This window comes from Ambystoma mexicanum, chromosome 13 (genome assembly GCF_040938575.1).
Source record: "Ambystoma mexicanum isolate Mex_15411 chromosome 13, UKY_AmexF1_1, whole genome shotgun sequence".
In the NCBI taxonomy this organism is placed as follows: Eukaryota; Metazoa; Chordata; class Amphibia; order Caudata; family Ambystomatidae; genus Ambystoma; species Ambystoma mexicanum.
This window is the reverse complement of record NC_090938.1, coordinates 356,866,858-356,888,976: the sequence shown is the minus strand read 5'-3', so window position 1 is coordinate 356,888,976 and position 22,119 is coordinate 356,866,858. Positions and strand designations below refer to the sequence as shown.

Here is a 22,119-nt window from a genome sequence, read left to right as displayed (position 1 = left end):
TGCAGAGATATACAGCCATTTTTACACAACCAGAAATTCATATACCTGGAGATCTACCTAGGTAAAACCCATGGTTTCTTTGCACTTTCTGTTGTTGGCTGTGAGCAAGCAGCAGGTGGCCTTGTAGCTCAGTGGCAGAGCACTGGTCTTGTAAACCAGGGGTCATGAGTTCAAACCTCATCAGGGCCTCGGGCGGATTATTTTCAAAAAGCACGGGGAAGAGAAGCCAGAGTTGCACCATCTACAGAGAACCTTTTATGACGGGATGCATCCTCATAATTGAAGTCTTCCACAGAAGGAGTGAAATAGAGTTCGAGAGGAAGGCCTAATGTTTTCAGGCAAAGACTGACAAAAACCTTGCAATGTCGCATGTAGCTGCTTTGGTGAAAAGACTGTTCAAGTTCACAATGCAACGGAGGGGTGTTCCCCATCTCCATACAATCATCTCTTTGATAATGTAAACGTGCCAGGCGTGTTGAAAGACAAAGACAGACACAACCGCACATACCAGTTGAAGAAAGACAGCCAGCAAACACATTTGTATAGAGGTAAGCAAGCCTCAATTAGAGATGTGAGTCCCTCCGTTTCTGCGGGAGTCCACAAGTTTAATAAAAAATGAACACATATCTTTCATGTTCTAATGATTACCAATCTTTCTGATTAGCTCTGCATAGCTCCAATGGCTATGTGTGTGTGTGTGTGTGTATGTGCCCGTGTGTGTAGGGGAAGGGGTCGGTAGATGTGTTCACGCAGAGCAAGTTGCATACATCGCCAACAGCCATTCTCTCCTGCTCCTGTGCATCCAGTTCGGAAGCGAACCCAACCAATTGTTCTATATGTCTGCTACCCTGACCGCATTCACACATCATTGGCTATTAGTATGCAGCTTGTGGGCGCTGTCAATGGGATATAAGCACCATTCCCCATGTCTGCAATAGCTAGACCAGATTCTGAGGTATGATGAGCAGGGGTCCAGGCACTTCGCCTGACGAACGCCGGGCTTAGCCCTGCCGGGCCTAGCCCTGAGGGGCCTAACTGGGCATGGCCCTGTGTAAGGTAGGGTGAGCAGGGGACCACTTGCAACTAACCTTCGGCACCAATCAGGCATGGAGAGGTCTGTGCAAATGCCCAGCCCTTTAGCAATCTCGATCTGCAAAACCTTCAACTCCTAATTCTCATGGCTCCCAGAAGCCCTAGCCCATATGCAAATGAGGCGAGTTCCTATCAGCATCCTTGTTCTGCTTGATTTTATCAAAGTGACTGCCTGATTAGTGAAAGGGTATTTATTCTCAGAGGTTTGCTTCAAAGGCGATAATGCAGTAAATAGACAACATTATTCTTTGTAAGTTGATATTGTCTCCTGGATCCTACTCCAGTAACCCTTTTTCTACCTTTACAAATGTCTTCCGTAAGTGGTGCTCAGCAGAAAATGGAGTATAATAACAGTTGACATTTTTTATTTTCTGTTCTATTTTCAAAAACCCTCCGTAGCTGTATTTAAAGCGCAAACACCCCATAAATAACTTGCAATGAGTATTCCATGTCTAAAAGGCAGAGGAGCTGTCATACAACATTAACTGACAATCAAGGAAACCTTGAGGTGAACCAAAAAATGTCCAGAACATTTATTGGTTCAATAATTCAGTTTTGAGGTGAATTAGTAAAAAGTTCCAAAGTTGCTCCAGGTGAGGCTTGAACTCACAACCTCGGCATTGCTCACTGCATGTACTGCTGTATAAGTACCGCGCGCTAACCGATTGCGCCACTGGAGCTGCTGTGTTTTGGTTTTCGACATGAAACTACACCCACAAACACACACACAAGTGTACAAAAGCACCCACAAGCTCTGGCATTGTCTTTTTAGCTGACACCAAATTATGGGTGCCTTGTAGTGCCCATATTGTGCCACTGGAGCTTACCTTTTAGCCTGATATACACTTTGCCACTGATGTTCAGCCAATGGTGCAGTCAAATGTCCCTTCTACATTTTTGTCATGCTGCAGGCAGTGCCACTGGAGCCAGCATGATGCTCTTCCTCATATTCAACACGTGTCAATTGAAACACCTCCCAATGTCATCTTGGCGATGCCTATAAACACCCCAGGACTTTGATGAATTTTTCTCAACAGCAAGTGAGGCAGTTTTCCTGCAAACGGCTGGATGTACCTCAACAAGCAGCGCATTGTGGTTCTATTTTGAAGATGTTTGTGTTATTACCTGTAAAGACTTGAATGCCTAACATAATCCCTGTAGACGAGGTGGCCGAGTGGTTAAGGCGATGGACTGCTAATCTGCTGTACACGCGTGGTATCGAATCCCACCTTTGTCGATTTTAACTTTTGAAATCTTTTTTAAACATCTGCATTGCTCTAAGCACCATTGCCATTGGCTTTCAAAGAACATACAGACAAAAGTGAAAATATGCATGTTAGTTGATTAAGAAGGACACAAACAAGGTTGTCGTGTTACTGGCAGGAATGCAATCTGCTGTGCTTGACTACCCTTTGAGCCAGAATCCGGATAGAAATTTAAAAAAGCAAAGGTAATATCCATATTGTCTCTCTGCTGCCATGTACATGTTTTTTTCAACTTTCACGCATCACATCTCCTCATTAGTCACCCTAAAATTGCACGGAATACGCACAAATTAGCTGCTCCTCAAAAAATCGGCCAGAAAAAAACAGGTCAAATCACAATCATATACATACATTCTCACACACCCTTCAAATATGTCTACCCAGTAAACATCATGTTGTGTGCTCGTTGTGTTGCTGTTATGCGTCATAACCTGAGGGGCTCTGTAGCTCAGTGGCAGAGCACTGGTCTTGTAAACCAGGGGTCGTGAGTTCGATCCTCATCAGGGCCTCCAAATGGTAATTTTCTTGAACATTGTTGAATAGGAACTGATATTGCACATTGTACCTGTGCAACCTTTTACCAATGGATTCGGGCCTATAACAAAGCCACAAGCGCAAGGTGTCTGAATAGTCTGTGGGGAAGGTCGGCTTTCTGGACCTAATTTCTTCAAGAAAAAGACCTTGATAATCTTGTGATGACAGATGCAGATGATCACGGTGAAGCCCTTACTCTATTGAACAGTACAGCGGTTCTGGGTTGCACGCCTTTCTCTATTTTCAGGGACGTTGATGTGGCAAAATTTAATTGGAAAAGGGTTATTGCCATCACTCACTATTTAAATTCAATGACATCACAGGAAGCAGCAGCATCTGAACTTTGATCTTGGCTGGAAACGTTGAATGATGCCAAACACTGGGAAACTGGAGCTTGCGTTATGCTGGTTTTACTACTAATGGTGTGCCATACGGAAGCTCAAGCACCTTCCTCTGGATTAGTGTTGTGAACCCTCCAGGAGCTCTTGTTATATTTTTCTGAACTTCAACTTGATGTGTTTATCTATCAATGGCCGGGTAAGGAAGAACGAGTCAACGATCTTGTTTCTATTATGACAAACATGATCTATTTTTCACTGACTTTGCACCACCATTGTTTTATCTCTTCTTTAAGCATGGGACTCGAGCACCGTTCCCAAACAGACGAGGTGGCCGAGTGGTTAAGGCGATGGACTGCTAATCCATTGTGCTCTGCACGCGTGGGTTCGAATCCCACCTTCGTCGTATTTTTTCTTTATAGTCTGCATTTAAACATAGACCAAAGTCTTTCAACCTCCCTGTGAAAGACAGGAATGAGTACAGATATGGAAATAGAGATGTAAAAATAAGTTCATTGGTGCAGGCGGAGAATGAAATTAGTCAAAGACTTTCCTCGTAGGTTTCCATTCTTTACTATTATAGGAGCCAAAATCAGCGCAGTTAGTAAACTCCCAAGCTTACATCCCAAATTCTTTTTTCTTTTAGTTGTCTGCCTTTTACATGTTCCTTTTGCCATCATTCTGACCTGCTATCTAAACTCATGAACCTGTTCAGCATCCTACTCAATACATACATACCCGTAAAAGTACATACTCAAATGCATACCGACAATGTATCACCAACATAAGCACACACGCTTTCGCAAATCAGATGTATGATGACGTACTGAACACATGCAGAGATATACAGCCATTTTTACACAACCAGAAATTCATATACCTGGAGATCTACCTAGGTAAAACCCATGGTTTCTTTGCACTTTCTGTTGTTGGCTGTGAGCAAGCAGCAGGTGGCCTTGTAGCTCAGTGGCAGAGCACTGGTCTCGTAAACCAGGGGTCATGAGTTCAAACCTCATCAGGGCCTCGGGCGGATTATTTTCAAAAAGCACGGGGAAGAGAAGCCAGAGTTGCACCATCTACAGAGAACCTTTTATGACGGGATGCATCCTCATAATTGAAGTCTTCCACAGAAGGAGTGAAATAGAGTTCGAGAGGAAGGCCTAATGTTTTCAGGCAAAGACTGACAAAAACCTTGCAATGTCGCATGTAGCTGCTTTGGTGAAAAGACTGTTCAAGTTCACAATGCAACGGAGGGGTGTTCCCCATCTCCATACAATCATCTCTTTGATAATGTAAACGTGCCAGGCGTGTTGAAAGACAAAGACAGACACAACCGCACATACCAGTTGAAGAAAGACAGCCAGCAAACACATTTGTATAGAGGTAAGCAAGCCTCAATTAGAGATGTGAGTCCCTCCGTTTCTGCGGGAGTCCACAAGTTTAATAAAAAATGAACACATATCTTTCATGTTCTAATGATTACCAATCTTTCTGATTAGCTCTGCATAGCTCCAATGGCTATGTGTGTGTGTGTGTGTGTATGTGCCCGTGTGTGTAGGGGAAGGGGTCGGTAGATGTGTTCACGCAGAGCAAGTTGCATACATCGCCAACAGCCATTCTCTCCTGCTCCTGTGCATCCAGTTCGGAAGCGAACCCACCCAATTGTTCTATATGTCTGCTACCCTGACCGCATTCACACATCATTGGCTATTAGTATGCAGCTTGTGGGCGCTGTCAATGGGATATAAGCACCATTCCCCATGTCTGCAATAGCTAGACCAGATTCTGAGGTATGATGAGCAGGGGTCCAGGCACTTCGCCTGACGAACGCCGGGCTTAGCCCTGCCGGGCCTAGCCCTGAGGGGCCTAACTGGGCATGGCCCTGTGTAAGGTAGGGTGAGCAGGGGACCACTTGCAACTAACCTTCGGCACCAATCAGGCATGGAGAGGTCTGTGCAAATGCCCAGCCCTTTAGCAATCTCGATCTGCAAAACCTTCAACTCCTAATTCTCATGGCTCCCAGAAGCCCTAGCCCATATGCAAATGAGGCGAGTTCCTATCAGCATCCTTGTTCTGCTTGATTTTATCAAAGTGACTGCCTGATTAGTGAAAGGGTATTTATTCTCAGAGGTTTGCTTCAAAGGCGATAATGCAGTAAATAGACAACATTATTCTTTGTAAATTGATATTGTCTCCTGGATCCTACTCCAGTAACCCTTTTTCTACCTTTACAAATGTCTTCCGTAAGTGGTGCTCAGCAGAAAATGGAGTATAATAACAGTTGACATTTTTTATTTTCTGTTCTATTTTCAAAAACCCTCCGTAGCTGTATTTAAAGCGCAAACACCCCATAAATAACTTGCAATGAGTATTCCATGTCTAAAAGGCAGAGGAGCTGTCATACAACATTAACTGACAATCAAGGAAACCTTGAGGTGAACCAAAAAATGTCCAGAACATTTATTGGTTCAATAATTCAGTTTTGAGGTGAATTAGTAAAAAGTTCCAAAGTTGCTCCAGGTGAGGCTTGAACTCACAACCTCGGCATTGCTCACTGCATGTACTGCTGTATAAGTACCGCGCGCTAACCGATTGCGCCACTGGAGCTGCTGTGTTTTGGTTTTCGACATGAAACTACACCCACAAACACACACACAAGTGTACAAAAGCACCCACAAGCTCTGGCATTGTCTTTTTAGCTGACACCAAATTATGGGTGCCTTGTAGTGCCCATATTGTGCCACTGGAGCTTACCTTTTAGCCTGATATACACTTTGCCACTGATGTTCAGCCAATGGTGCAGTCAAATGTCCCTTCTACATTTTTGTCATGCTGCAGGCAGTGCCACTGGAGCCAGCATGATGCTCTTCCTCATATTCAACACGTGTCAATTGAAACACCTCCCAATGTCATCTTGGCGATGCCTATAAACACCCCAGGACTTTGATGAATTTTTCTCAACAGCAAGTGAGGCAGTTTTCCTGCAAACGGCTGGATGTACCTCAACAAGGAACGCATTGTGGTTCTATTTTGAAGATGTTTGTGTTATTACCTGTAAAGACTTGAATGCCTAACATAATCCCTGTAGACGAGGTGGCCGAGTGGTTAAGGCGATGGACTGCTAATCTGCTGTACACGCGTGGTTTCGAATCCCACCTTTGTCGATTTTAACTTTTGAAATCTTTTTTAAACATCTGCATTGCTCTAAGCACCATTGCCATTGGCTTTCAAAGAACATACAGACAAAAGTGAAAATATGCATGTTAGTTGATTAAGAAGGACACAAACAAGGTTGTCGTGTTACTGGCAGGAATGCAATCTGCTGTGCTTGACTACCCTTTGAGCCAGAATCCGGATAGAAATTTAAAAAAGCAAAGGTAATATCCATATTGTCTCTCTGCTGCCATGTACATGTTTTTTTCAACTTTCACGCATCACATCTCCTCATTAGTCACCCTAAAATTGCACGGAATACGCACAAATTAGCTGCTCCTCAAAAAATCGGCCAGAAAAAAACAGGTCAAATCACAATCATATACATACATTCTCACACACCCTTCAAATATGTCTACCCAGTAAACATCATGTTGTGTGCTCGTTGTGTTGCTGTTATGCGTCGTAACCTGAGGGGCTCTGTAGCTCAGTGGCAGAGCACTGGTCTTGTAAACCAGGGGTCGTGAGTTCGATCCTCATCAGGGCCTCCAAATGGTAATTTTCTTGAACATTGTTGAATAGGAACTGATATTGCACATTGTACCTGTGCAACCTTTTACCAATGGATTCGGGCCTATAACAAAGCCACAAGCGCAAGGTGTCTGAATAGTCTGTGGGGAAGGTCGGCTTTCTGGACCTAATTTCTTCAAGAAAAAGACCTTGATAATCTTGTGATGACAGATGCAGATGATCACGGTGAAGCCCTTACTCTATTGAACAGTACAGCGGTTCTGGGTTGCACGCCTTTCTCTATTTTCAGGGACGTTGATGTGGCAAAATTTAATTGGAAAAGGGTTATTGCCATCACTCACTATTTAAATTCAATGACATCACAGGAAGCAGCAGCATCTGAACTTTGATCTTGGCTGGAAACGTTGAATGATGCCAAACACTGGGAAACTGGAGCTTGCGTTATGCTGGTTTTACTACTAATGGTGTGCCATACGGAAGCTCAAGCACCTTCCTCTGGATTAGTGTTGTGAACCCTCCAGGAGCTCTTGTTATATTTTTCTGAACTTCAACTTGATGTGTTTATCTATCAATGGCCGGGTAAGGAAGAACGAGTCAACGATCTTGTTTCTATTATGACAAACATGATCTATTTTTCACTGACTTTGCACCACCATTGTTTTATCTCTTCTTTAAGCATGGGACTCGAGCACCGTTCCCAAACAGACGAGGTGGCCGAGTGGTTAAGGCGATGGACTGCTAATCCATTGTGCTCTGCACGCGTGGGTTCGAATCCCACCTTCGTCGTATTTTTTCTTTATAGTCTGCATTTAAACATAGACCAAAGTCTTTCAACCTCCCTGTGAAAGACAGGAATGAGTACAGATATGGAAATAGAGATGTAAAAATAAGTTCATTGGTGCAGGCGGAGAATGAAATTAGTCAAAGACTTTCCTCGTAGGTTTCCATTCTTTACTATTATAGGAACCAAAATCAGCGCAGTTAGTAAACTCCCAAGCTTACATCCCAAATTCTTTTTTCTTTTAGTTGTCTGCCTTTTACATGTTCCTTTTGCCATCATTCTGACCTGCTATCTAAACTCATGAACCTGTTCAGCATCCTACTCAATACATACATACCCGTAAAAGTACATACTCAAACGCATACCGACAATGTATCACCAACATAAGCACACACGCTTTCGCAAATCAGATGTATGATGACGTACTGAACACATGCAGAGATATACAGCCATTTTTACACAACCAGAAATTCATATACCTGGAGATCTACCTAGGTAAAACCCATGGTTTCTTTGCACTTTCTGTTGTTGGCTGTGAGCAAGCAGCAGGTGGCCTTGTAGCTCAGTGGCAGAGCACTGGTCTCGTAAACCAGGGGTCATGAGTTCAAACCTCATCAGGGCCTCGGGCGGATTATTTTCAAAAAGCACGGGGAAGAGAAGCCAGAGTTGCACCATCTACAGAGAACCTTTTATGACGGGATGCATCCTCATAATTGAAGTCTTCCACAGAAGGAGTGAAATAGAGTTCGAGAGGAAGGCCTAATGTTTTCAGGCAAAGACTGACAAAAACCTTGCAATGTCGCATGTAGCTGCTTTGGTGAAAAGACTGTTCAAGTTCACAATGCAACGGAGGGGTGTTCCCCATCTCCATACAATCATCTCTTTGATAATGTAAACGTGCCAGGCGTGTTGAAAGACAAAGACAGACACAACCGCACATACCAGTTGAAGAAAGACAGCCAGCAAACACATTTGTATAGAGGTAAGCAAGCCTCAATTAGAGATGTGAGTCCCTCCGTTTCTGCGGGAGTCCACAAGTTTAATAAAAAATGAACACATATCTTTCATGTTCTAATGATTACCAATCTTTCTGATTAGCTCTGCATAGCTCCAATGGCTATGTGTGTGTGTGTGTGTGTATGTGCCCGTGTGTGTAGGGGAAGGGGTCGGTAGATGTGTTCACGCAGAGCAAGTTGCATACATCGCCAACAGCCATTCTCTCCTGCTCCTGTGCATCCAGTTCGGAAGCGAACCCACCCAATTGTTCTATATGTCTGCTACCCTGACCGGATTCACACATCATTGGCTATTAGTATGCAGCTTGTGGGCGCTGTCAATGGGATATAAGCACCATTCCCCATGTCTGCAATAGCTAGACCAGATTCTGAGGTATGATGAGCAGGGGTCCAGGCACTTCGCCTGACGAACGCCGGGCTTAGCCCTGCCGGGCCTAGCCCTGAGGGGCCTAACTGGGCATGGCCCTGTGTAAGGTAGGGTGAGCAGGGGACCACTTGCAACTAACCTTCGGCACCAATCAGGCATGGAGAGGTCTGTGCAAATGCCCAGCCCTTTAGCAATCTCGATCTGCAAAACCTTCAACTCCTAATTCTCATGGCTCCCAGAAGCCCTAGCCCATATGCAAATGAGGCGAGTTCCTATCAGCATCCTTGTTCTGCTTGATTTTATCAAAGTGACTGCCTGATTAGTGAAAGGGTATTTATTCTCAGAGGTTTGCTTCAAAGGCGATAATGCAGTAAATAGACAACATTATTCTTTGTAAGTTGATATTGTCTCCTGGATCCTACTCCAGTAACCCTTTTTCTACCTTTACAAATGTCTTCCGTAAGTGGTGCTCAGCAGAAAATGGAGTATAATAACAGTTGACATTTTTTATTTTCTGTTCTATTTTCAAAAACCCTCCGTAGCTGTATTTAAAGCGCAAACACCCCATAAATAACTTGCAATGAGTATTCCATGTCTAAAAGGCAGAGGAGCTGTCATACAACATTAACTGACAATCAAGGAAACCTTGAGGTGAACCAAAAAATGTCCAGAACATTTATTGGTTCAATAATTCAGTTTTGAGGTGAATTAGTAAAAAGTTCCAAAGTTGCTCCAGGTGAGGCTTGAACTCACAACCTCGGCATTGCTCACTGCATGTACTGCTGTATAAGTACCGCGCGCTAACCGATTGCGCCACTGGAGCTGCTGTGTTTTGGTTTTCGACATGAAACTACACCCACAAACACACACACAAGTGTACAAAAGCACCCACAAGCTCTGGCATTGTCTTTTTAGCTGACACCAAATTATGGGTGCCTTGTAGTGCCCATATTGTGCCACTGGAGCTTACCTTTTAGCCTGATATACACTTTGCCACTGATGTTCAGCCAATGGTGCAGTCAAATGTCCCTTCTACATTTTTGTCATGCTGCAGGCAGTGCCACTGGAGCCAGCATGATGCTCTTCCTCATATTCAACACGTGTCAATTGAAACACCTCCCAATGTCATCTTGGCGATGCCTATAAACACCCCAGGACTTTGATGAATTTTTCTCAACAGCAAGTGAGGCAGTTTTCCTGCAAACGGCTGGATGTACCTCAACAAGGAACGCATTGTGGTTCTATTTTGAAGATGTTTGTGTTATTACCTGTAAAGACTTGAATGCCTAACATAATCCCTGTAGACGAGGTGGCCGAGTGGTTAAGGCGATGGACTGCTAATCTGCTGTACACGCGTGGTTTCGAATCCCACCTTTGTCGATTTTAACTTTTGAAATCTTTTTTAAACATCTGCATTGCTCTAAGCACCATTGCCATTGGCTTTCAAAGAACATACAGACAAAAGTGAAAATATGCATGTTAGTTGATTAAGAAGGACACAAACAAGGTTGTCGTGTTACTGGCAGGAATGCAATCTGCTGTGCTTGACTACCCTTTGAGCCAGAATCCGGATAGAAATTTAAAAAAGCAAAGGTAATATCCATATTGTCTCTCTGCTGCCATGTACATGTTTTTTTCAACTTTCACGCATCACATCTCCTCATTAGTCACCCTAAAATTGCACGGAATACGCACAAATTAGCTGCTCCTCAAAAAATCGGCCAGAAAAAAACAGGTCAAATCACAATCATATACATACATTCTCACACACCCTTCAAATATGTCTACCCAGTAAACATCATGTTGTGTGCTCGTTGTGTTGCTGTTATGCGTCGTAACCTGAGGGGCTCTGTAGCTCAGTGGCAGAGCACTGGTCTTGTAAACCAGGGGTCGTGAGTTCGATCCTCATCAGGGCCTCCAAATGGTAATTTTCTTGAACATTGTTGAATAGGAACTGATATTGCACATTGTACCTGTGCAACCTTTTACCAATGGATTCGGGCCTATAACAAAGCCACAAGCGCAAGGTGTCTGAATAGTCTGTGGGGAAGGTCGGCTTTCTGGACCTAATTTCTTCAAGAAAAAGACCTTGATAATCTTGTGATGACAGATGCAGATGATCACGGTGAAGCCCTTACTCTATTGAACAGTACAGCGGTTCTGGGTTGCACGCCTTTCTCTATTTTCAGGGACGTTGATGTGGCAAAATTTAATTGGAAAAGGGTTATTGCCATCACTCACTATTTAAATTCAATGACATCACAGGAAGCAGCAGCATCTGAACTTTGATCTTGGCTGGAAACGTTGAATGATGCCAAACACTGGGAAACTGGAGCTTGCGTTATGCTGGTTTTACTACTAATGGTGTGCCATACGGAAGCTCAAGCACCTTCCTCTGGATTAGTGTTGTGAACCCTCCAGGAGCTCTTGTTATATTTTTCTGAACTTCAACTTGATGTGTTTATCTATCAATGGCCGGGTAAGGAAGAACGAGTCAACGATCTTGTTTCTATTATGACAAACATGATCTATTTTTCACTGACTTTGCACCACCATTGTTTTATCTCTTCTTTAAGCATGGGACTCGAGCACCGTTCCCAAACAGACGAGGTGGCCGAGTGGTTAAGGCGATGGACTGCTAATCCATTGTGCTCTGCACGCGTGGGTTCGAATCCCACCTTCGTCGTATTTTTTCTTTATAGTCTGCATTTAAACATAGACCAAAGTCTTTCAACCTCCCTGTGAAAGACAGGAATGAGTACAGATATGGAAATAGAGATGTAAAAATAAGTTCATTGGTGCAGGCGGAGAATGAAATTAGTCAAAGACTTTCCTCGTAGGTTTCCATTCTTTACTATTATAGGAGCCAAAATCAGCGCAGTTAGTAAACTCCCAAGCTTACATCCCAAATTCTTTTTTCTTTTAGTTGTCTGCCTTTTACATGTTCCTTTTGCCATCATTCTGACCTGCTATCTAAACTCATGAACCTGTTCAGCATCCTACTCAATACATACATACCCGTAAAAGTACATACTCAAACGCATACCGACAATGTATCACCAACATAAGCACACACGCTTTCGCAAATCAGATGTATGATGACGTACTGAACACATGCAGAGATATACAGCCATTTTTACACAACCAGAAATTCATATACCTGGAGATCTACCTAGGTAAAACCCATGGTTTCTTTGCACTTTCTGTTGTTGGCTGTGAGCAAGCAGCAGGTGGCCTTGTAGCTCAGTGGCAGAGCACTGGTCTCGTAAACCAGGGGTCATGAGTTCAAACCTCATCAGGGCCTCGGGCGGATTATTTTCAAAAAGCACGGGGAAGAGAAGCCAGAGTTGCACCATCTACAGAGAACCTTTTATGACGGGATGCATCCTCATAATTGAAGTCTTCCACAGAAGGAGTGAAATAGAGTTCGAGAGGAAGGCCTAATGTTTTCAGGCAAAGACTGACAAAAACCTTGCAATGTCGCATGTAGCTGCTTTGGTGAAAAGACTGTTCAAGTTCACAATGCAACGGAGGGGTGTTCCCCATCTCCATACAATCATCTCTTTGATAATGTAAACGTGCCAGGCGTGTTGAAAGACAAAGACAGACACAACCGCACATACCAGTTGAAGAAAGACAGCCAGCAAACACATTTGTATAGAGGTAAGCAAGCCTCAATTAGAGATGTGAGTCCCTCCGTTTCTGCGGGAGTCCACAAGTTTAATAAAAAATGAACACATATCTTTCATGTTCTAATGATTACCAATCTTTCTGATTAGCTCTGCATAGCTCCAATGGCTATGTGTGTGTGTGTGTCTGTATGTGCCCGTGTGTGTTGGGGAAGGGGTCGGTAGATGTGTTCACGCAGAGCAAGTTGCATACATCGCCAACAGCCATTCTCTCCTGCTCCTGTGCATCCAGTTCGGAAGCGAACCCACCCAATTGTTCTATATGTCTGCTACCCTGACCGCATTCACACATCATTGGCTATTAGTATGCAGCTTGTGGGCGCTGTCAATGGGATATAAGCACCATTCCCCATGTCTGCAATAGCTAGACCAGATTCTGAGGTATGATGAGCAGGGGTCCAGGCACTTCGCCTGACGAACGCCGGGCTTAGCCCTGCCGGGCCTAGCCCTGAGGGGCCTAACTGGGCATGGCCCTGTGTAAGGTAGGGTGAGCAGGGGACCACTTGCAACTAACCTTCGGCACCAATCAGGCATGGAGAGGTCTGTGCAAATGCCCAGCCCTTTAGCAATCTCGATCTGCAAAACCTTCAACTCCTAATTCTCATGGCTCCCAGAAGCCCTAGCCCATATGCAAATGAGGCGAGTTCCTATCAGCATCCTTGTTCTGCTTGATTTTATCAAAGTGACTGCCTGATTAGTGAAAGGGTATTTATTCTCAGAGGTTTGCTTCAAAGGCGATAATGCAGTAAATAGACAACATTATTCTTTGTAAGTTGATATTGTCTCCTGGATCCTACTCCAGTAACCCTTTTTCTACCTTTATAAATGTCTTCCGTAAGTGGTGCTCAGCAGAAAATGGAGTATAATAACAGTTGACATTTTTTATTTTCTGTTCTATTTTCAAAAACCCTCCGTAGCTGTATTTAAAGCGCAAACACCCCATAAATAACTTGCAATGAGTATTCCATGTCTAAAAGGCAGAGGAGCTGTCATACAACATTAACTGACAATCAAGGAAACCTTGAGGTGAACCAAAAAATGTCCAGAACATTTATTGGTTCAATAATTCAGTTTTGAGGTGAATTAGTAAAAAGTTCCAAAGTTGCTCCAGGTGAGGCTTGAACTCACAACCTCGGCATTGCTCACTGCATGTACTGCTGTATAAGTACCGCGCGCTAACCGATTGCGCCACTGGAGCTGCTGTGTTTTGGTTTTCGACATGAAACTACACCCACAAACACACACACAAGTGTACAAAAGCACCCACAAGCTCTGGCATTGTCTTTTTAGCTGACACCAAATTATGGGTGCCTTGTAGTGCCCATATTGTGCCACTGGAGCTTACCTTTTAGCCTGATATACACTTTGCCACTGATGTTCAGCCAATGGTGCAGTCAAATGTCCCTTCTACATTTTTGTCATGCTGCAGGCAGTGCCACTGGAGCCAGCATGATGCATTCCTCATATTCAACACGTGTCAATTGAAACACCTCCCAATGTCATCTTGGCGATGCCTATAAACACCCCAGGACTTTGATGAATTTTTCTCAACAGCAAGTGAGGCAGTTTTCCTGCAAACGGCTGGATGTACCTCAACAAGGAACGCATTGTGGTTCTATTTTGAAGATGTTTGTGTTATTACCTGTAAAGACTTGAATGCCTAACATAATCCCTGTAGACGAGGTGGCCGAGTGGTTAAGGCGATGGACTGCTAATCTGCTGTACACGCGTGGTTTCGAATCCCACCTTTGTCGATTTTAACTTTTGAAATCTTTTTTAAACATCTGCATTGCTCTAAGCACCATTGCCATTGGCTTTCAAAGAACATACAGACAAAAGTGAAAATATGCATGTTAGTTGATTAAGAAGGACACAAACAAGGTTGTCGTGTTACTGGCAGGAATGCAATCTGCTGTGCTTGACTACCCTTTGAGCCAGAATCCGGATAGAAATTTAAAAAAGCAAAGGTAATATCCATATTGTCTCTCTGCTGCCATGTACATGTTTTTTTCAACTTTCACGCATCACATCTCCTCATTAGTCACCCTAAAATTGCGCGGAATACGCACAAATTAGCTGCTCCTCAAAAAATCGGCCAGAAAAAAACAGGTCAAATCACAATCATATACATAGATTCTCACACACCCTTCAAATATGTCTACCCAGTAAACATCATGTTGTGTGCTCGTTCTGTTGCTGTTATGCGTCATAACCTGAGAGGCTCTGTAGCTCAGTGGCAGAGCACTGGTCTTGTAAACCAGGGGTCGTGAGTTCGATCCTCATCAGGGCCTCCAAATGGTAATTTTCTTAAACATTGTTGAATAGGAACTGATATTGCACATTGTACCTGTGCAACCTTTTACCAATGGATTCGGGCCTATAACAAAGCCACAAGCGCAAGGTGTCTGAATAGTCTGTGGGGAAGGTCGGCTTTCTGGACCTAATTTCTTCAAGAAAAAGAGCTTGATAATCTTGTGATGACAGATGCAGATGATCACGGTGAAGCCCTTACTCTATTGAACAGTACAGCGGTTCTGGGTTGCACGGCTTTCTCTATTTTCAGGGACGTTGATGTGTCAAAATTTAATTGGAAAAGGGTTATTGCCATCACTCACTATTTAAATTCAATGACATCACAGGAAGCAGCAGCATCTGAACTTTGATCTTGGCTGGAAACGTTGAATGATGCCAAACACTGGGAAACTGGAGCTTGCGTTATGCTGGTTTTACTACTAATGGTGTGCCATACGGAAGCTCAAGCACCTTCCTCTGGATTAGTGTTGTGAACCCTCCAGGAGCTCTTGTTATATTTTTCTGAACTTCAACTTGATGTGTTTATCTATCAATGGCCGGGTAAGGAAGAACGAGTCAACGATCTTGTTTCTACTATGACAAACATGATCTATTTTTCACTGACTTTGCACCACCATTGTTTTATCTCTTCTTTAAGCATGGGACTCGAGCACCGTTCCCAAACAGACGAGGTGGCCGAGTGGTTAAGGCGATGGACTGCTAATCCATTGTGCTCTGCACGCGTGGGTTCGAATCCCACCTTCGTCGTTTTTTTTCTTTATAGTCTGCATTTAAACATAGACCAAAGTCTTTCAACCTCCCTGTGAAAGACAGGAATGAGTACAGATATGGAAATAGAGATGTAAAAATAAGTTCATTGGTGCAGGCGGAGAATGAAATTAGTCAAAGACTTTCCTCGTAGGTTTCCATTCTTTACTATTATAGGAGCCAAAATCAGCGCAGTTAGTAAATTCCCAAGCTTACATCCCAAATTCTTTTTTCTTTTAGTTGTCTGCCTTTTACATGTTCCTTTTGCCATCATTCTGACCTGCTATCTAAACTCATGAACCTGTTCAGCATCCTACTCAATACATACATACCCGTAAAAGTACATACTCAAACGCATACCGACAATGTATCACCAACATAAGCACACACGCTTTCGCAAATCAGAAGTATGATGACGTACTGAACACATGCAGAGATATGCAGCCATTTTTACACAACCAGAAATTCATATACCTGGAGATCTACCTAGGTAAAACCCATGGTTTCGTCGCACTTTCTGTTGTTGGCTGTGAGCAAGCAGCAGGTGGCCTTGTAGCTCAGTGGCAGAGCACTGGTCGTAAACCAGGGGTCATGAGTTCAAACCTCATCAGGGCCTCGGGCGGATTATTTTCAAAAAGCACGGGGAAGAGAAGCCAGAGTTGCACCATCTACAGAGAACCTTTTATGACGGGATGCATCCTCATAATTGAAGTCTTCCACAGAAGGAGTGAAATAGAGTTCGAGAGGAAGGCCTAATGTTTTCAGGCAAAGACTGACAAAAACCTTGCAATGTCGCATGTAGCTGCTTTGGTGAAAAGACTGTTCAAGTTCACAATGCAACGGAGGGGTGTTCCCCATCTCCATACAATCATCTCTTTGATAATGTAAACGTGCCAGGCGTGTTGAAAGACAAAGACAGACACAACCGCACATACCAGTTGAAGAAAGACAGCCAGCAAACACATTTGTATAGAGGTAAGCAAGCCTCAATAAGAGATGTGAGTCCCTCCGTTTCTGCGGGAGTCCACAAGTTTAATAAAAAATGAACACATATCTTTCATGTTCTAATGATTACCAATCTTTCTGATTAGCTCTGCATAGCTCCAATGGCTATGTGTGTGTGTGTGTGTGTATGTGCCCGTGTGTGTAGGGGAAGGGGTCGGTAGATGTGTTCACGCAGAGCAAGTTGCATACATCGCCAACAGCCATTCTCTCCTGCTCCTGTGCATCCAGTTCGGAAGCGAACCCACCCAATTGTTCTATATGTCTGCTAGCCTGACCGCATTCACACATCATTGGCTATTAGTATGCAGCTTGTGGGCGCTGTCAATGGGATATAAGCACCATTCCCCATGTCTGCAATAGCTAGACCAGATTCTGAGGTATGATGAGCAGGGGTCCAGGCACTTCGCCTGACGAACGCCGGGCTTAGCCCTGCCGGGCCTAGCCCTGAGGGGCCTAACTGGGCATGGCCCTGTGTAAGGTAGGGTGAGCAGGGGACCACTTGCAACTAACCTTCGGCACCAATCAGGCATGGAGAGGTCTGTGCAAATGCCCAGCCCTTTAGCAATCTCGATCTGCAAAACCTTCAACTCCTAATTCTCATGGCTCCCAGAAGCCCTAGCCCATATGCAAATGAGGCGAGTTCCTATCAGCATCCTTGTTCTGCTTGATTTTATCAAAGTGACTGCCTGATTAGTGAAAGGGTATTTATTCTCAGAGGTTTGCTTCAAAGGCGATAATGCAGTAAATAGACAACATTATTCTTTGTAAGTTGATATTGTCTCCTGGATCCTACTCCAGTAACACTTTTTCTACCTTTACAAATGTCTTCCGTAAGTGGTGCTCAGCAGAAAATGGAGTATAATAACAGTTGACATTTTTTATTTTCTGTTCTATTTTCAAAAACCCTCCGTAGCTGTATTTAAAGCGCAAACACCCCATAAATAACTTGCAATGAGTATTCCATGTCTAAAAGGCAGAGGAGCTGTCATACAACATTAACTGACAATCAAGGAAACCTTGAGGTGAACCAAAAAATGTCCAGAACATTTATTGGTTCAATAATTCAGTTTTGAGGTGAATTAGTAAAAAGTTCCAAAGTTGCTCCAGGTGAGGCTTGAACTCACAACCTCGGCATTGCTCACTGCATGTACTGCTGTATAAGTACCGCACGCTAACCGATTGCGCCACTGGAGCTGCTGTGTTTTGGTTTTCGACATGAAACTACACCCACAAACACACACACAAGTGTACAAAAGCACCCACAAGCTCTGGCATTGCCTTTTTAGCTGACACCAAATTATGGGTGCCTTGTAGTGCCCATATTGTGCCACTGGAGCTTACCTTTTAGCCTGATATACACTTTGCCACTGATGTTCAGCCAATGGTGCAGTCAAATGTCCCTTCTACATTTTTGTCATGCTGCAGGCAGTGCCACTGGAGCCAGCATGATGCTCTTCCTCATATTCAACACGTGTCAATTGAAACACCTCCCAATGTCATCTTGGCGATGCCTATAAACACCCCAGGACTTTGATGAATTTTTCTCAACAGCAAGTGAGGCAGTTTTCCTGCAAACGGCTGGATGTACCTCAACAAGGAACGCATTGTGGTTCTATTTTGAAGATGTTTGTGTTATTACCTGTAAAGACTTGAATGCCTAACATAATCCCTGTAGACGAGGTGGCCGAGTGGTTAAGGCGATGGACTGCTAATCTGCTGTACACGCGTGGTTTCGAATCCCACCTTTGTCGATTTTAACTTTTGAAATCTTTTTTAAACATCTGCATTGCTCTAAGCACCATTGCCATTGGCTTTCAAAGAACATACAGACAAAAGTGAAAATATGCATGTTAGTTGATTAAGAAGGACACAAACAAGGTTGTCGTGTTACTGGCAGGAATGCAATCTGCTGTGCTTGACTACCCTTTGAGCCAGAATCCGGATAGAAATTTAAAAAAGCAAAGGTAATATCCATATCGTCTCTCTGCTGCCATGTACATGTTTTTTTCAACTTTCACGCATCACATCTCCTCATTAGTCACCCTAAAATTGCGCGGAATACGCACAAATTAGCTGCTCCTCAAAAAATCGGCCAGAAAAAAACAGATCAAATCACAATCATATACATACATTCTCACACACCCTTCAAATATGTCTACCCAGTAAACATCATGTTGTGTGCTCGTTGTGTTGCTGTTATGCGTCATAACCTGAGGGGCTCTGTAGCTCAGTGGCAGAGCACTGGTCTTGTAAACCAGGGGTCGTGAGTTCGATCCTCATCAGGGCCTCCAAATGGTAATTTTCTTGAACATTGTTGAATAGGAACTGATATTGCACATTGTACCTGTGCAACCTTTTACCAATGGATTCGGGCCTATAACAAAGCCACAAGCGCAAGGTGTCTGAATAGTCTGTGGGGAAGGTCGGCTTTCTGGACCTAATTTCTTCAAGAAAAAGACCTTGATAATCTTGTGATGACAGATGCAGATGATCACGGTGAAGCCCTTACTCTATTGAACAGTACAGCGGTTCTGGGTTGCACGCCTTTCTCTATTTTCAGGGACGTTGATGTGGCAAAATTTAATTGGAAAAGGGTTATTGCCATCACTCACTATTTAAATTCAATGACATCACAGGAAGCAGCAGCATCTGAACTTTGATCTTGGCTGGAAACGTTGAATGATGCCAAACACTGGGAAACTGGAGCTTGCGTTATGCTGGTTTTACTACTAATGGTGTGCCATACGGAAGCTCAAGCACCTTCCTCTGGATTAGTGTTGTGAACCCTCCAGGAGCTCTTGTTATATTTTTCTGAACTTCAACTTGATGTGTTTATCTATCAATGGCCGGGTAAGGAAGAACGAGTCAACGATCTTGTTTCTACTATGACAAACATGATCTATTTTTCACTGACTTTGCACCACCATTGTTTTATCTCTTCTTTAAGCATGGGACTCGAGCACCGTTCCCAAACAGACGAGGTGGCCGAGTGGTTAAGGCGATGGACTGCTAATCCATTGTGCTCTGCATGCGTGGGTTCGAATCCCACCTTCGTCGTATTTTTTCTTTATAGTCTGCATTTAAACATAGACCAAAGTCTTTCAACCTCCCTGTGAAAGACAGGAATGAGTACAGATATGGAAATAGATATGTAAAAATAAGTTCATTGGTGCAGGCGGAGAATGAAATTAGTCAAAGACTTTCCTCGTAGGTTTCCATTCTTTACTATTATAGGAGCCAAAATCAGCGCAGTTAGTAAATTCCCAAGCTTACATCCCAAATTCTTTTTTCTTTTAGTTGTCTGCCTTTTACATGTTCCTTTTGCCATCATTCTGACCTGCTATCTAAACTCATGAACCTGTTCAGCATCCTACTCAATACATACATACCCGTAAAAGTACATACTCAAACGCATACCGACAATGTATCACCAACATAAGCACACACGCTTTCGCAAATCAGATGTATGATGACGTACTGAACACATGCAGAGATATACAGCCATTTTTACACAACCAGAAATTCATATACCTGGAGATCTACCTAGGTAAAACCCATGGTTTCTTTGCACTTTCTGTTGTTGGCTGTGAGCAAGCAGCCGGTGGCCTTGTAGCTCAGTGGCAGAGCACTGGTCGTAAACCAGGGGTCATGAGTTCAAACCTCATCAGGGCCTCGGGCGGATTATTTTCAAAAAGCACGGGGAAGAGAAGCCAGAGTTGCACCATCTACAGAGAACCTTTTATGACGGGATGCATCCTCATAATTGAAGTCTTCCACAGAAGGAGTGAAATAGAGTTCGAGAGGAAGGCCTAATGTTTTCAGGCAAAGACTGACAAAAACCTTGCAATGTCGCATGTAGCTGCTTTGGTGAAAAGACTGTTCAAGTTCACAATGCAACGGAGGGGTGTTCCCCATCTCCATACAATCATCTCTTTGATAATGTAAACGTGCCAGGCGTGTTGAAAGACAAAGACAGACACAACCGCACATACCAGTTGAAGAAAGACAGCCAGCAAACACATTTGTATAGAGGTAAGCAAGCCTCAATTAGAGATGTGAGTCCCTCCGTTTCTGCGGGAGTCCACAAGTTTAATAAAAAATGAACACATATCTTTCATGTTCTAATGATTACCAATCTTTCTGATTAGCTCTGCATAGCTCCAATGGCTATGTGTGTGTGTGTGTATGTGCCCGTGTGTGTAGGGGAAGGGGTCGGTAGATGTGTTCACGCAGAGCAAGTTGCATACATCGCCAACAGCCATTCTTTCCTGCTCCTGTGCATCCAGTTCGGAAGCGAACCCACCCAATTGTTCTATATGTCTGCTACCCTGACCGCATTCACACATCATTGGCTATTAGTATGCAGCTTGTGGGCGCTGTCAATGGGATATAAGCACCATTCCCCATGTCTGCAATAGCTAGACCAGATTCTGAGGTATGATGAGCAGGGGTCCAGGCACTTCGCCTGACGAACGCCGGGCTTAGCCCTGCCGGGCCTAGCCCTGAGGGGCCTAACTGGCCATGGCCCTGTGTAAGGTAGGGTGAGCAGGGGACCACTTGCAACTAACCTTCGGCACCAATCAGGCATTGAGAGGTCTGTGCAAATGCCCAGCCCTTTAGCAATCTCGATCTGCAAAACCTTCAACTCCTAATTCTCATGGCTCCCAGAAGCCCTAGCCCATATGCAAATGAGGCGAGTTCCTATCAGCATCCTTGTTCTGCTTGATTTTATCAAAGTGACTGCCTGATTAGTGAAAGGGTATTTATTCTCAGAGGTTTGCTTCAAAGGCGATAATGCAGTAAATAGACAACATTATTCTTTGTAAGTTGATATTGTCTCCTGGATCCTACTCCAGTAACCCTTTTTCTACCTTTACAAATGTCTTCCGTAAGTGGTGCTCAGCAGAAAATGGAGTATAATAACAGTTGACATTTTTTATTTTCTGTTCTATTTTCAAAAACCCTCCGTAGCTGTATTTAAAGCGCAAACACCCCATAAATAACTTGCAATGAGTATTCCATGTCTAAAAGGCAGAGGAGCTGTCATACAACATTAACTGACAATCAAGGAAACCTTGAGGTGAACCAAAAAATGTCCAGAACATTTATTGGTTCAATAATTCAGTTTTGAGGTGAATTAGTAAAAAGTTCCAAAGTTGCTCCAGGTGAGGCTTGAACTCACAACCTCGGCATTGCTCACTGCATGTACTGCTGTATAAGTACCGCGCGCTAACCGATTGCGCCACTGGAGCTGCTGTGTTTTGGTTTTCGACATGAAACTACACCCA

General features: G+C 43.7%; 20 non-coding genes across 20 annotated transcripts; 14 read left to right on the top strand and 6 right to left on the bottom strand.

Moving 5' to 3' along the window:
- The first annotated feature begins 117 nt into the window (after nucleotides 1-117).
- On the top strand, nucleotides 118-189 carry TRNAT-UGU (transfer RNA threonine (anticodon UGU)). Its single transcript has one exon. It is a non-coding gene; the product is annotated as a tRNA-Thr (tRNA).
- A 1,488-nt stretch (nucleotides 190-1,677) lies between these two features.
- Nucleotides 1,678-1,772, bottom strand: TRNAI-UAU (transfer RNA isoleucine (anticodon UAU)). The gene is made up of 2 exons: nucleotides 1,735-1,772; nucleotides 1,678-1,713 (listed from the first exon to the last, which is right to left on the bottom strand). It is a non-coding gene; the product is annotated as a tRNA-Ile (tRNA).
- A 1,022-nt stretch (nucleotides 1,773-2,794) lies between these two features.
- On the top strand, nucleotides 2,795-2,866 carry TRNAT-UGU (transfer RNA threonine (anticodon UGU)). Its single transcript has one exon. It is a non-coding gene; the product is annotated as a tRNA-Thr (tRNA).
- A 687-nt stretch (nucleotides 2,867-3,553) lies between these two features.
- TRNAS-GCU (transfer RNA serine (anticodon GCU)) lies at nucleotides 3,554-3,635 on the top strand. The gene has a single exon. It is a non-coding gene; the product is annotated as a tRNA-Ser (tRNA).
- A 546-nt stretch (nucleotides 3,636-4,181) lies between these two features.
- TRNAT-CGU (transfer RNA threonine (anticodon CGU)) lies at nucleotides 4,182-4,253 on the top strand. Its single transcript has one exon. It is a non-coding gene; the product is annotated as a tRNA-Thr (tRNA).
- A 1,488-nt stretch (nucleotides 4,254-5,741) lies between these two features.
- TRNAI-UAU (transfer RNA isoleucine (anticodon UAU)) lies at nucleotides 5,742-5,836 on the bottom strand. The gene is made up of 2 exons: nucleotides 5,799-5,836; nucleotides 5,742-5,777 (listed from the first exon to the last, which is right to left on the bottom strand). It is a non-coding gene; the product is annotated as a tRNA-Ile (tRNA).
- A 1,022-nt stretch (nucleotides 5,837-6,858) lies between these two features.
- On the top strand, nucleotides 6,859-6,930 carry TRNAT-UGU (transfer RNA threonine (anticodon UGU)). Its single transcript has one exon. It is a non-coding gene; the product is annotated as a tRNA-Thr (tRNA).
- A 687-nt stretch (nucleotides 6,931-7,617) lies between these two features.
- On the top strand, nucleotides 7,618-7,699 carry TRNAS-GCU (transfer RNA serine (anticodon GCU)). The gene has a single exon. It is a non-coding gene; the product is annotated as a tRNA-Ser (tRNA).
- Nucleotides 7,700-8,245: 546 nt separating this feature from the next.
- TRNAT-CGU (transfer RNA threonine (anticodon CGU)) lies at nucleotides 8,246-8,317 on the top strand. Its single transcript has one exon. It is a non-coding gene; the product is annotated as a tRNA-Thr (tRNA).
- Nucleotides 8,318-9,805: 1,488 nt separating this feature from the next.
- TRNAI-UAU (transfer RNA isoleucine (anticodon UAU)) lies at nucleotides 9,806-9,900 on the bottom strand. The gene is made up of 2 exons: nucleotides 9,863-9,900; nucleotides 9,806-9,841 (listed from the first exon to the last, which is right to left on the bottom strand). It is a non-coding gene; the product is annotated as a tRNA-Ile (tRNA).
- Nucleotides 9,901-10,922: 1,022 nt separating this feature from the next.
- Nucleotides 10,923-10,994, top strand: TRNAT-UGU (transfer RNA threonine (anticodon UGU)). Its single transcript has one exon. It is a non-coding gene; the product is annotated as a tRNA-Thr (tRNA).
- Nucleotides 10,995-11,681: 687 nt separating this feature from the next.
- Nucleotides 11,682-11,763, top strand: TRNAS-GCU (transfer RNA serine (anticodon GCU)). The gene has a single exon. It is a non-coding gene; the product is annotated as a tRNA-Ser (tRNA).
- A 546-nt stretch (nucleotides 11,764-12,309) lies between these two features.
- TRNAT-CGU (transfer RNA threonine (anticodon CGU)) lies at nucleotides 12,310-12,381 on the top strand. Its single transcript has one exon. It is a non-coding gene; the product is annotated as a tRNA-Thr (tRNA).
- Nucleotides 12,382-13,869: 1,488 nt separating this feature from the next.
- TRNAI-UAU (transfer RNA isoleucine (anticodon UAU)) lies at nucleotides 13,870-13,964 on the bottom strand. The gene is made up of 2 exons: nucleotides 13,927-13,964; nucleotides 13,870-13,905 (listed from the first exon to the last, which is right to left on the bottom strand). It is a non-coding gene; the product is annotated as a tRNA-Ile (tRNA).
- A 1,021-nt stretch (nucleotides 13,965-14,985) lies between these two features.
- Nucleotides 14,986-15,057, top strand: TRNAT-UGU (transfer RNA threonine (anticodon UGU)). The gene has a single exon. It is a non-coding gene; the product is annotated as a tRNA-Thr (tRNA).
- Nucleotides 15,058-15,744: 687 nt separating this feature from the next.
- TRNAS-GCU (transfer RNA serine (anticodon GCU)) lies at nucleotides 15,745-15,826 on the top strand. The gene has a single exon. It is a non-coding gene; the product is annotated as a tRNA-Ser (tRNA).
- A 2,104-nt stretch (nucleotides 15,827-17,930) lies between these two features.
- On the bottom strand, nucleotides 17,931-18,025 carry TRNAI-UAU (transfer RNA isoleucine (anticodon UAU)). Its single transcript has 2 exons — nucleotides 17,988-18,025; nucleotides 17,931-17,966 (listed from the first exon to the last, which is right to left on the bottom strand). It is a non-coding gene; the product is annotated as a tRNA-Ile (tRNA).
- A 1,022-nt stretch (nucleotides 18,026-19,047) lies between these two features.
- Nucleotides 19,048-19,119, top strand: TRNAT-UGU (transfer RNA threonine (anticodon UGU)). The gene has a single exon. It is a non-coding gene; the product is annotated as a tRNA-Thr (tRNA).
- A 687-nt stretch (nucleotides 19,120-19,806) lies between these two features.
- Nucleotides 19,807-19,888, top strand: TRNAS-GCU (transfer RNA serine (anticodon GCU)). Its single transcript has one exon. It is a non-coding gene; the product is annotated as a tRNA-Ser (tRNA).
- Nucleotides 19,889-21,988: 2,100 nt separating this feature from the next.
- Nucleotides 21,989-22,083, bottom strand: TRNAI-UAU (transfer RNA isoleucine (anticodon UAU)). The gene is made up of 2 exons: nucleotides 22,046-22,083; nucleotides 21,989-22,024 (listed from the first exon to the last, which is right to left on the bottom strand). It is a non-coding gene; the product is annotated as a tRNA-Ile (tRNA).
- Nucleotides 22,084-22,119: the final 36 nt, after the last annotated feature.